Source organism: Cebidichthys violaceus, unplaced genomic scaffold (genome assembly GCF_023349555.1).
Source record: "Cebidichthys violaceus isolate CVI_PGR_0920_01 unplaced genomic scaffold, fCebVio1.0.p SCAF_12, whole genome shotgun sequence".
Lineage (NCBI taxonomy): Eukaryota > Metazoa > Chordata > Actinopteri > Perciformes > Stichaeidae > Cebidichthys > Cebidichthys violaceus.
Window position 1 is genome coordinate 6,064,626 of NW_027176285.1, and position 13,418 is coordinate 6,078,043.

At 42.0% G+C, this 13,418-nt stretch overlaps 1 protein-coding gene across 2 annotated transcripts in view; it reads right to left on the bottom strand.

Moving 5' to 3' along the window:
• Positions 1–13,418, bottom strand: part of il11ra (interleukin 11 receptor subunit alpha) — a 51,386-nt gene that overhangs the window by 25,164 nt on the left and 12,804 nt on the right. Inside the window, exon 1 of one of the 2 annotated variants that reach the window (XM_068706007.1) lies at positions 1,306–1,430. The exons of the other annotated variant lie outside the window; for it this stretch is intronic. The gene's annotated coding sequence lies outside the window, so the exon portion shown is untranslated. Of the gene's footprint in view, positions 1–1,305; positions 1,431–13,418 lie in introns of those variants that run through there. 2 annotated transcript variants of the gene reach the window in all.

The following is a 13,418-nucleotide window of genomic DNA, read 5'->3' on the forward strand; positions in this document are numbered from 1 at the left end:
TTATCTCTCTGCTTGAGAATATAGCACTCACTTGTCTTTTTGTGTTTTGGTGACGATGAGCCAACCCGTTTTTTGATACACGACAGAGAGAAAAAACAAGTGAGAAGTTTACTTGAATCTTTGCCGTGTAATTGATATCCAATTCCTCTGTATAAACATTCATCTTCACTGTGCAAGATCCCTGTGAAAAAAAAACCCAGAGTGTAAATAATAAGAAAAGTTGACTCAGCGTATTTAAGTGAAATTCTAGTACCAGATATGGTCACTTTTCCACTTGACGTGAAATTAATCTGAACCGTCTCCTCAATAAAGTTAACATTTAAATAAAAGCCGGACTCACAAACTTCAGATGTTTCTTTTCTCTGACGCAAAAAGAAACAAACTCACGGACGGTTCGGTAAAACCAGTGGAGGCCACAGTTAAGCTCACTCCCCGAGCCCATCAACGTAGACCCAAACTCCCTCTGGAAGCCACGCGACCACTGGGGTCTGTAGCAGCCTGATCTTACCACAAACCACCTTCCTCAGCAGCTGGAGGAGGTCTTTCTGAAGCTCAATGTGAAAAAAACCCTCACTTTCATCCAGTGTAAACATGTCCATAGCGGGCCGGGACGCCCCCTAAGGTACCTGCACAGTGGTTATCTTCACCCAGCCTCCTAGCTATTGAAAGATAATGCTCAATGCAAAACAGCCTCCATGTTTCTCATTACAACCACAAACAACGTCAAGGACCACTCTGAGCGTCTCAGATTTCAACACTCTTTCTTCCCGTAGGTTGTGTGTGAGTTGAGGGTGTGTGTGTGTGTGATCGCGAGCCTATTCTGTGACTCACCCCCACCAGTCACCTTTCCACTGTAACTCTTCAGGAGAACCAGAATAGACAGGGGGAATGTAGCCACGGAGATTGTCACCGGGGACGCACGGAGACGCAAAACACGACAGCGAGGAACCAAACACACAATTTGTTGTTCTCAAAAAAAAACTAATTGCTCCTTTTTTTAACGTAGATTTAGCAAAATTCGCACCAGAACCACAACCGGAGTAATTAAAGCTAATGGCAGAAATGGAACATTCTGAGATTCCTGGGAGAAAAAAACCCCAATAAAAAACCTATTCTTTTCCGAGTCGACGGCAATAACACGGTCAAGGGTGATGAGCCGGGGTATCCTGGGCTGTGCCTAGAAGCACCGAGCCGGAAAGGACCAATGGACTGCTGAGGAAGAAAAGAAGGGCTTTATTGTTTCCATAAGCGAATCCAGAGTGGATGATAAAAAAAGGACTTCATAGTAAAATGAGGTGTACACACGCTGAGTAATCCAATTCCAAAGGGCCTCTTTTTTTCTTTTTCTTTTCTTTCTAACCAGTCCTCTCTGTGGCAGCATAATCCCACATGGTTAGTCACTCACACTGTGGCATGCCACTGCACATTCAGTCAGCTTCACAAGAAGCAAAAGGCAGCGAGAGGGGGAGAAAAGACAGAAGGAAAAGGAATGAAGGAAAGGAGAGGGGAGGAGAAAAGACAGAAGAAAAAGGAATGAAGGAGAGGAGAGGGGGGAGGGCAGAAGAAAAGGCGGCTCCAGCGCAGAGTAAAACAAACAGATGGGCAGAAATGTAGAGTTTGAACAAACAGGCCAATAAAAAATATGCGCAAACATCTCTGAAGTCAATATTAATGTCCTGCACACGCACACGCACACGCACGCACACGCACACGCACACGCACACACACACACACACACACACACTGTTTTGCTGTCCGGTGACATAACAAATTATAACAGGATGTCCTGTTCATGAGGACATTAGAGTTTATGTCATGAATTAAAGATTAACAAAGACTGATGTCTAATTAACCCACCGCCAGCACAATTTGGTCATCAGTGTGTGTGTGTGTCTGTCATCGTGGGTACCTGTGCTGTAATAAGTAATGCTGAGAAGGAAATGACAAGTTAAGTGATTGGCCAGAATCTTAAGTAACACAAGTGCGTGTGCTAAACCAACATCAACAAAGGGAGGTCAAGCCAGGATGGTGGTGTTGGTGGGTGGGGGGGACTACAATGACTCTGGTGTTTACCCAGGTCGCTACGACAACCACTGCACACCCTGTCCCAGCCGACCTTTCCAGGTGATAAAAACACTGGTGACTGACGTGCGTGCGAGTGTTTGTGTTGTTTTTCCACATGTGGAGCTCCTCAGTGGGAGCCGGGCGCCCCGCGGTCACGTGACTTTCTCTACATGTGGAAACGCTGCTGAAAGGGGGAGATTTGGGGATATAGATTCACAGGCAGAAATATGGTAATAATAAAAAAAGTATTTTCAAATCTTACTAGCAACTGTGCCAGCCATTTTGGGATCTTTCTATTTCTTTGAGCAGCCTGTATGAGAAACAAAAAACTAAAATGTGTGATAAGCCTTAATTACACCCCACAGGATGGCGGGGTTGGAAATAGCGTTCTGCCTCGTCTCTCTTTCTCTATCCTTCCATCTCTTTCACAGCCCGTTTCCCTGACGCCACTGAACGCCAATATCCGTTCGACTTGTCGCGCGTTACGTTTAATTCTTTCAAGTGTGTTGTTTGAATTCTGTGTGCCCTTCGTCTCTTTCCCTCTGTGCGCCTCACTGAGATGTTTCACTTTTTGAAAAAAGCAAAGATGAGCCGCCACACACATGAAAAACGAAATCAATTTCTATTTATTCAAAGTTATATATTTACTAATGTCTAATATTTTGGGGGGTAAAAGCAACTTCTATTTCTTCATTTTCTTAGCTACATCTGTCGCGGTCTAAGAATTACACGTGGAGTCAGGAGGTCCATGTTGAGCCTGTTTCTTTAAAATAAATTCTTACATTTGGTTGGTCGAGACCGGCCAGGGCACACGTAATGGGACGAAACATTACATTTAAAAACAGACTGATCCAAGAGAGCCGCTAGCAACACCTAATGAGAGATTAAATCAAAGGGGGAGAAAATTCATAGAGGATAAAGAGAATGGAGATGTGCAGAGAGAAAGAGAAACGTTATCAGCATCCAGTGGGCAGAGAAAGGTTGAGTCAGGCTCTGGAATCAAAATCATCTGATGTGGACAGGTCCGGAGTGCACACAAGATAAGGAAATGGTTGAAGTGGAAAAATGAGACGTTGTGTTCCTGAGGAAGATAAGAAGAGATTATAGGCACAGGAAACCTGTTACCAAGGAAGGACAAAAGCAGTGGTGGAAACATCTGGGCAGCCAGGGAACAGATACAGACGCCGGCTAAAGAGCTGTGGTTTAAATTCAAATACATTCACCTGCTTCTCTCATGTGTAACTAAACAATATAAAGTTTAAAGTGTTTGTAAATTAGTCATGGCGATCTTCTCGGGCTGGGCAATTAATAATTATTATTAGTAATCAGCTTTTTGTGAACTCTTATAATATGGTAACATTGTGTTATTATACAGATGTCTGCTTTCCAAATTAAAGATTAATGTGTTATTTAAAGGAGACAAAATACGCTCATTTTCAGGCTCATACTTGTATTTGGGGTTCCTACTAGAACATGTTTACACGCTTCAATGCTCAAAAAACACTTTAATTTTCTCATATGGTCCGTCCAAACATACCTGTAATCAATCTTTCTCTGAAATGCTCCGTTTTAGCGCCTGTCGCTTTAAGTGTATGGTCAGCGTTAACCAGTTTTCAGCATCTACTTCCACAGTATATATATAGCATCTATCTCTTCTTCATAATACATTTTTTAAAAATGACTTTCCACAACATGGGACCTTTAAGTTGTATTTGTTGGCTACTGCAGGAATAATGTAGAGTAGAAGCCTAGTTGAAGATGTTGACACGGACCACTGCCACACAAGCACTGCTAGGATGAATACATTAGGTTGGATTTCTCTTAATTGCTCTAACCACGATAAATGGAAGATAGACAGGCCGTAATACCTTAAGCCACGGCTAACACTGCACCCTAGGAAACGGGCCGTATGGAATCTAGACCTCGCCAGTACAATCTAGCCGTGGAGCGGTCGGTCCAGCCGCCAGGCTCACTTCCAACTTTTGCCCGAGCCTAAACACACAAGGAGTAATGGCTGCCATGTGTGTACGGAGATAGCGCCCAGCCAACCGACAGACCAACGCCGGAGTGTGCGTGTGTGAGACAGAGAGTGAGAGAGACAGAAAGAAAGAGTGAGAGTATTATGTAGGAGTAATTATATGTTAAGCAATCAGAAAACTCAGCTTTTTGGCTCATTACTATAAAACAGACTCCATCACCTTGTTAGTCCTTTCAGAAAGTAAAAATGTATCTTTGTGTGTGCGTCTTTGGCACAAGTATCTCAAACCTGTACTGTGTGTGTGTGTGTGTGTGTGTGTGTGTGTGTGTGTGTGTGTGTGTGTGTGTGTGTGTGTGAGTGTCTGTGTGCTCTGTGGCAGCATCTTGGCTTTAGCTCTACAACGCAGGAATTTCCTCCAGCTCTGCCGCCAGGGCAAGATGGCTACCATATGCCAGCTATTCACACACATGCAAACACACACTAAACACACACACACACACACACACACACACACAGTTGAATGAAGACCACAATCCCACTAGCATACAAGTTTGTACTGACGCCAACTTCACATGCAAACTAACGCTGAAATGCATAATATGTTGAAGCCTGAACAAAAAAAAAAACACACTTTCACACGTTTGCACTCGCAGTCACACACACACACACACACACACACACACACACACACACACACACACACACACACACACCCTCGGCCTGGAAGTCAATAGACACATTTGTTGTTTTTGATCGTACAAGTGCATGTGTATGAATTTGAGAGAAAAAGTGAGGACTGACAAACACAATGGACACCCCGCTGGCTTCACAGAAGGTTTTTTCTAGTTTGGTGACTGAGATCAATAATGTACCCAAAAGGCACGTATACATCGTGCATGTAGTAATCCACATAAATCTGTTCTTTCGCTATTCTTTTCTTTCTTTAATTATTCAACGCACTCTTTTTCGGTACTGTATCACTATTTAGGTGTGCGTGATTCAACTCCATACATTTCAGGACTCATTATTATATGGTGTAGCTGTTATCTACAAGATTTTAATACAACAGTTGGTCACAATAATTAACAGAAAATGGTAATTGCCCTGGAGAGGAACTAGCAAGCACAGAAAAAAAAGCAATTTTGAAAGAATGTTGACTCAAATGTGTTTGGGGTATGAAGCTGAAGATAAGGATTAAACTTGTTGCTATTTCACACTTTGAGCAACTGAATTATGGCTTGCTCAATACTGATTCAGGCTGATGTAATATACTGCAACTGTATTCATGTGGTTGTCTTGCGTTCCAATAAATTGGTTTGATGAGTAAGAATCCAAAGCTCGTAGGGCTGAAAATAAGTAAATTATTAGGAAATAAATCAATCTTGGTAAGTGATTAATCTGCTCCACTCGTTTATTAAAACATTTTGTGGTTCCAGCATCTCAAATATGAGGACTTGCTGCTTCTCTCAGTTTCATAGCTTTGTAAATTGAATATCTTATCTTCTAGGAAGAACCACCACAATCTTGGGCTCTAGGAAACTGTTAAAGAGAAATGCGTCACTCTTTTATAGTGATATTTAACTACAAAATAGATAACCGCAGGCCTAAAAACTATATAAACCTGGCCCTAACCAGGCTCAGCCACTGTTTTGGCAAGGAAACAAGGAAGTTCGTTGATAACTGATGACCAACAGAAGTTTAGCTGATGTTGAATGTTTTCGGCCAAGCTCGTTGGTTACGCATCAGCTGAAAATCTCTGGTAATTCCCTTTTCCTCTAAAGGAAATGTTAGGATATCTGGTGACTTATTAAATAGAGATAAAGACTTATCCCTGACTGAGAAACACTGTATGTGATGATGCAGAAGGAAGAGATAAAGTGTGAGCTGTGTTGACAACCCCTGACAGACTATCTATAGCAGCAGGTGTGAGCTGTTTGTATCACGCTGCTTAGGGAGGGAGCTCTATGTTGACAGACAGCGCCATAGTAACCACCACCAGGGGCTAATGCAAGCCACAGCCAGGCTTTGACTGCAGCATCCTGACAATACAAAGTGTAGTGGTGTCCATGTAATGTGTGAATTAGCCATGGACTGTGTATAAGAAGTGGACGTAGTCACCTGCTTTATGGTCTGTTTGACTCTAAATGGACCATAACTTACTAAATGAACATCATGCTGTATTGAAGAAGACTTGAAACTAGAGATTGAGACCATAAACTCATGTTTACAATGAGGTAATAAATCAAGAGAGTAGTAGAGTCATTTTCTCATAAAATTCTATACAACCAGAGGACACGCCCCCTTATGGCCATTAGAAAGAATGTAACATTAAGGGACTTCCGCATTGGCTTGACTTTTCACAACCTGAGGTTGCCGCCTACAATTAGCTGAAGATGCCTTGGTGCGTCTATGAGAACAAGCATAGTGAAGCATTATGAAAAGGCAAAGTGAGCACAGTCCACAAGATGTGATCGTGTTTTTCACACAAGGTAGTGGGCATCAGTAAATCAGTCCTTTCCACAGATTGCAGAAAGAGGTTTTGCTCTCCAGAGCTGATGTCATTTGTGACCTAAAGAGAAAGTTTTGTCCCAGCTTTTCTTTTGCTCGGTAAACAGCTTCAAAAAGATCTGCATTTAAAATCACTTCTATGAGCCGAGACATTTTATTCCAGCTTAGCGGCCGTCAACCAAGCGCTCCTGGGAGAGAGCCTCAGCACCGCAAACAGAGTGGTCAAACAGATGTTCTCCTGAACAACAAACCTTCCTCAGGTGGTGCGGCGCTACACAAAACCATGCTTCAGTATGGATCACAGTTTTTAGGATTAACCTTTGAAAGCCAGACGCTGCTTGAACGCTCTGCGGTGAATGACGTGCACCTCGATCTTTCACACCAAACACGCAAATGCAACACTGTGTGACACCCAGGCTGTTATTCTAAATGGAGCACGCTTGTTGTTTTTTTGCATCTCTGAATTCTTGGAGTTATGTACGCTGACGACAGGTCAGAAAAGTATTATTGGGACTTTTTATATTTATCATAGCCTCCAGTATCGGACAAACTGCTGCGTTGTTAGCCTGTTTCAGCATGACATCCGTTAGTTTGGGTCGGCTGGCCGTCCTTTTTTAAGAGCATGTTGTTTACTGGGGTGCAGTTAACCCTCTCAACCCCAAAACTGCCGGTGGGATTGAAGCATGAAAGCACGTTTTCTTTAAACAAACAATAAAACTACAACATTTATCACAGCCAGAAGCTGTAAAAACCATCATTATCGTCAGATTCAGACTTTCCGACGGTCCTTGAACACATCATGTGTGACGAACACTTCCATCAGAAAAAGCTGCCAAAACTAAGCTTAAAATTGTGATATTTCATCAAAAACTTTTTATTCTAAATGACTCATTTAAATTCTCGCCACGAATAAATCTTCTGCTTTAACTACATCCTGTAAAACATATTAAATTCTGAGCTCCTCAGCGCTATTAGGAAGACATGATTGACTCGCCAGAGACCAACGGTCACGTGACAACAATTCCGTGAAATTTGGACTGAACTGCAGGCTGCTGAACACAGAGCAGAGAGGACTGGAGAGGCTGGAAGTAGAGGTTGTAAAAATGTGAATACCTCAAAATATATAGAACGTAGAGCCTCCATCTTTTTTTCCAACATTGGTAACACTTGGAGAAATGTTGGACATATAGACTCCATTGTTTTCCTAATTTTGTAAAAATAAATTTAACTTGTGTTTTTCTTCTTTTTCATAATTTATGGCATTGTAAATGTGTTATATGTGTCTTGTGTTCTACTGCCCACAAGATATTTTTGACTTCTCTCTGCTTCTAGTCACGATGGTTGTGTTTCCATAGAGATGCAGGACTTATATACTGCAGTGAAAACCAAGGCCACAGAGAGTAAAATGTGACAGGAGCACAACAAAAATAAGTCCCAAAACTGCTTGGGGTTTAGTTTAGAGGGTTAAATAGAGATACGACAGTTAAAGAAACCAGCAAGAGAAAGCAAAAGTTCTGTTGACATTCGTTTACAAGCTGTAGTTTAATTTAAAGCAGACTTAAAAGAACCAAAGTACAAAAAAAAAGGTGACAAAGGAAACTTTTTTTTACAAAGAAAAGTCAACTGGCACCTCTCAACATGTTTGGCTGTGTGAAACTGTGCTCGACTGTTTGGACCACGTTCAACTGCAGTCAGCTGGCAGTACCAGAATATCACCGTAAACCGCAGCCACTTTATAACTTTGGTTTGGAAAATTCCAAAGCGATAGTGTCTTAGTTAAGCCGGCCATCTGCATACTGACCTAAACATCTGTCAATGCATCTGGAACCGCGCTCCAACCAATCACGCGGCCCGACGCGGTGCGCCATCGCATGTATGTGCCCTTGTAATCGGGGGGGTCTATACTTTACGCCGTGTTTGGTTTATAGCGTCTGAAATGTAGCAGAACAGTTTGGATCTTCTGGTAGCCAGGGGAGGAGGATGAAGATGATGATGAAGATGGCCCAACAAACATCTGTTCTGTATGAGCCAATGACAGGCTCTTTAAACATACACCCACCTACCCACCCACATCTGCTCTGTGTTATCCAGCAAGGCCTTCCACAGAGACACACACACACACACACACACACACACACACGCCCACACACACACGCAAAACACACACATCTTTGCTGAGCGATCAATGACTCGCCCTGTACAGCCAACCCCTCATTGGAAATAGAAACGGAAAAAAAATCTGGAGATAAATTTGGACTTGAAAAGAGTGTTTTTGTGACAGTGAAATAAAATGATTGATATTTTAGTTAGTAATGTGGATCTGATTGTGTTGCAGCTGCATTCGCTTTCTGTGCTAACCAAACAAATAGCTCGATTGTGACCACGATAGAGAGATAGATCAGCCATGTGTCAGTTGTCAGAGCCTGAAAAAAAAAAAAAAGTATATCAAAAGCATTAACGCGCGCGCACACACACACACACACACACACACACACACACACACACACACACACACACACACACACACACATATGCTGATGATGATAGCTGTTTCAAACTCTGTCCAAGTCAATAAGCCAGCAGGCTGGCTTGCCAACAAACTCTGCCCAGTTCTGCTTTGCCACACTCCTCTGATGATGTGCTGTGTGTGTGTGTGTGCATGTGTAAATGCGCGTCCGTGTATATTGGCTGGCGCCGCTCTACTGCTGGGAGCAATTATAAAGACATGAAGCAGATAGTTGAAGATTGCTGTTTTATGCAACGCTGAAAAACACACACATGCATGTGCTGGAATATACACAGAGATATGATAAACTGCCTTCAGGAGCGTTCACGGTGACACTGTGTCACTACAATGAGACACACGGATTCAGACGCAAAAGTGTCCTGGCGGCTCCACCACTAGTGAAGAAAAGACATACCTGAAATAACTAAAACCGTGTTTCCCATTGAACCCCGATTTATAGAAAAAAAACAAAAAAAAAACACTGTTATTGACATCACACCAATAAATATGGCCGTTTCTCATAATTTGCATCATAATCCTCGTTTAGATTTTCTTCTTCAGTGTGAGTTATACTCCCTGTTTGTATCATAGTCATGCATTTTTTCACTATCAATAGATTCTTCTTAGTAGTTATATCCATGGAACAAAGAAATCATTCTCTGCCTATTTATATATTTGTGAACGTACAGGCAGAGAAGCCAAATGTATCCATTATTTTTATTATTATTGTATTTTTTATTTTATTATGATTGTTTTTTTTTTAAACTGTCCCTGAGCATGCATAGCATCAGAAATGGTGTCATTTTTTAGTAGCCTGAATAATTGTACCGTGTAGTGACAATGCCAAAGGTGTGAAAAAATGATGGGTCGTGGGAAAGATTGAAAAAAAGCAACAAGTAGCACTAAAGAGTGGTAGTAAAGACTTTCACTTCATAGCACCATATTGGAAATGAGCTTCTGTCTCTGTGTGTGTGTGTGTGTGTGTGTGTGTGTGTGTGTGTGTGTGTGTGTGTGTGTGAGAGAGTTTATGTATGTTGGACTTTCACCGACAGATGACCTTTTAACGCAGCCGGCAAAAGAGCTTTTGCCATGTGTTCAGCAGGAAGGAAGCATGGGAAATGTATACACCCAAATAACAAACATGTTAGAGAGCGCACACACACACACATACAACATAGAAAACCCGCCCCCTACCACCCAAATCCACCCACACACACACATGACCTCTGTTCGCCAGAACGATGAGTCACTCTGGTGCTGGGAACTCTATGCTTTCCTCATTACTACTGCCGACTTGCTGGCTGTCTTAACACGCCGAGGGAGAGAGAGAGAGAGAGAGAGAGAGAGAGAGAGAGAGAGAGAGAGAGAGAGATTAGTAGGTAACAGAATGGACATGAGAGAAAGGGGTTAAGGAGACAAAAATTAGAGATAACTTACTGAGTCAAAACAAAAAAACAGTGAGTGAAAGAAGAGATGAGAGAAAGACAGGACAGGCAGAGGTGTTTAATGAACTTCAGTTGTAGACACAAGGTCACAGTGAAACAGTGGGTTAAACTTCCACTCACAGCCCACTCCACAACAGAGGGGAAAAACAATCCCAAGAGAGCATAACTATAAGAAAGCCATGATTCTTTAATTACTGCTGTCTGACTGACTATTCAACAATGCTGCTGGAAACAAGTCGAACGCAGACGTGAATAATCTTAATGTAATCCACTATTTGATGTAAGTAAAGAAATGTCCCGCTACTCACAACCTTATACAAACAGAACATTAACTGAATGTACATACAGTTTATACAATCATTTACAATAGGCAGCAACCTCCGGTTCTGAGAAGTGAAGCAAAGCAGTGCCTTGAACTTGCATTCGTTTAGGGGGCGACTCCTCTGCTTGTATAGAAGTCTATGAGAAAATGACTCTACTTCTCTCTTGATTTATTAACTCAGTAAACATTGTAAACATGAGGTTATGGTCTCAATCAAATCTTCTTCAATACAGCATGATGTTCATTTAGTAAATTATGTGTATGCTTTAGGGCGAGGCTATCTTCTGATTGATAATCGCTACCACAGTCTTATCCGGTGTGGGAGTTGTCCGTGTTTTCGTCTTAGAACTTTAACCCTTTCACAGTTTTCAGTTGAATGTTAATTGTAAAATTTTGGTACATTTTTTTATTTATTTTTTTTGGTTGTATTTAGCTTCACCCTCTTGTGTCAAAAAACACTAAACACTTCACCCACTTTGATGGAGAGATGGTAGACAGGAAGTTATGCATTTTGTTTCACTGAAGAGTGAACATATATACGAACATATTTTTTAACAAAACTCCTCCTTTTATTGAACAAAAGAAGCCAAAGTTCTCCAACGATCAATTGTGTCTAAGCACAAGCAGCTGTACAAGGTTCTTACCTCAATCTAAAATTGGCAAAATTGGCAATAAATCAAGAGCTAGAAGAAGAAGTAAACAAGATTATGAATCGGACCAGTTTGTGACAGTTCTCTGTAATCAAGCTACAGACACATCTTGGTCGCTGCTGAGGTTCAATATGCCGGATCGCCACCATAGACTGACTACCATCACTAACTGTAAAGCCTGTTGGAAAAACACGGTGGCAATGAGCCTTCACACCAACAACGGAGACGAAGAAATGAAAAAAACAATCCAAACTAATGAGAAGGAAGTAAATCAAAACCAGATGGAAAAATGGAAACAATACAAATAAAAAACAAACGAGCAGAAGAAGAAGTCCTGCAGATTAACCCTATTGGTATGTCTTGTGCCGTTATGTTTTTAGTTTGAGCACGTCATCTCATATATTCACTTTGCCGAGTGTGTAAAAGCAGAAAGAAGTTGATGAACTTGCATCATTTGAGCACAGGGAGTCATTTGCTTCCAAGTGATCTGTTCTGTTTAAACACTACACTCATCATTTTGGGATTCGTTTCTTTAATTCTTGCAGATTGATAAATGGAATAGAAATTGAGAGAGGGACGGGGGATAGAAAAGTCAAAGAAAAAAAAGAAAAAGGGAGGAAAACAAAGAAAATCCTTTATTATATGCTTTTAAATGGGATGAAATGAGCATAAACGCTGGACAGACCAGTAAGGGGTCACAGCTGGATTAACTCAATTAACATCTGGACTAAATGTGTAATGCACACCTTACTTTCATTGCTTTCAGCACACAAAAAAATCCCAAAGCAACTCAGATGCAACCCTGTGCACTTGAAACAAAACCAAAAAAATAAAAAAGGTGTCATACAAGCTAGCATTGGTGGGCTGCCACACATATCATTCCTAACATTAACCGTAAACCCCCAATAAAAACAGAAAAAATAAAAAAACAGTTTAGGGGGTTTGGTCCCCATGTCAAGCTGAATCAAACTCTCTATGACTGGATCAGGCGAAAAAGATCACGCAGTTAAGCAAACAGCCCAAAACACACACACACACACACACACACACACACACACAGAGTTGAGCTGCAGTGTACACTGCAGGATCTACAGTAGGACTATTCAGTGAAGGCAGACAGCAGGGTCAAACACACCCTTTATATGTCAAGCTGAATGCTCACAAAGCTCATCGTGCACTGTTCGGACGAAAGCAGAGAAGCAGAGCGGACGCGTTTCACGTGAACCAATGCAGCAGGAGAAGTACATCAAGACTTCCATCGATGGAAAAAAGGCCTCCGCAAGAACAAGATCATCAACAACCTCATTACCGTCAAATCACTCGCTGCGGGAGAGAGAGAGAGAGAGAGAGAGAGAGAGAGAGAGAGAGAGAGAGAGAGAGAGAGAGAGAGAGAGAGAGAAAGAAAGAGAGAGAGAGAGCCCTCATCAGACTGTGTGGCTCTGGTGCATGGACCTGGCATCGCAAACAGCCGAGCCACCCAACACCGGTCTGTTTGAGATAGCGGGGCCGATAGTGGGGGGGATTCACAGTGCACCGCCATGATTTGGTTTCAAAGTTTGTTGATTTCGAGTACACGCTGCCTAAATGTGTGTACGTGGGTTAGGGTGCGTGTGTGTGTGTGTGTGTGTGTGTGCGTGATCCAGGAGACCGATTACTGCTCGAGATCAAAGGCGGCGTCAGAGGGAGGGAGCTTTGTTCAGAGATAGAAATCTGTCAAACCAGAGAACAACTCCAAACCATTTCACTTGCTGAGGCATTAGTTGTACTCCATGAACGACAACTTCTATCAAATATATAGTGTTGATAGAAAACTTTTTAGAACCAGGATTTTTTTATAAAAACAGGTGAACGGATCCCGTGCCGTTGCTATGACCCTCTGAATTGTTAGCTAACACATTAGCCGAAATGTTGACCGGGGGAAAACAGAAGGTTTTAAAAGTCGTTT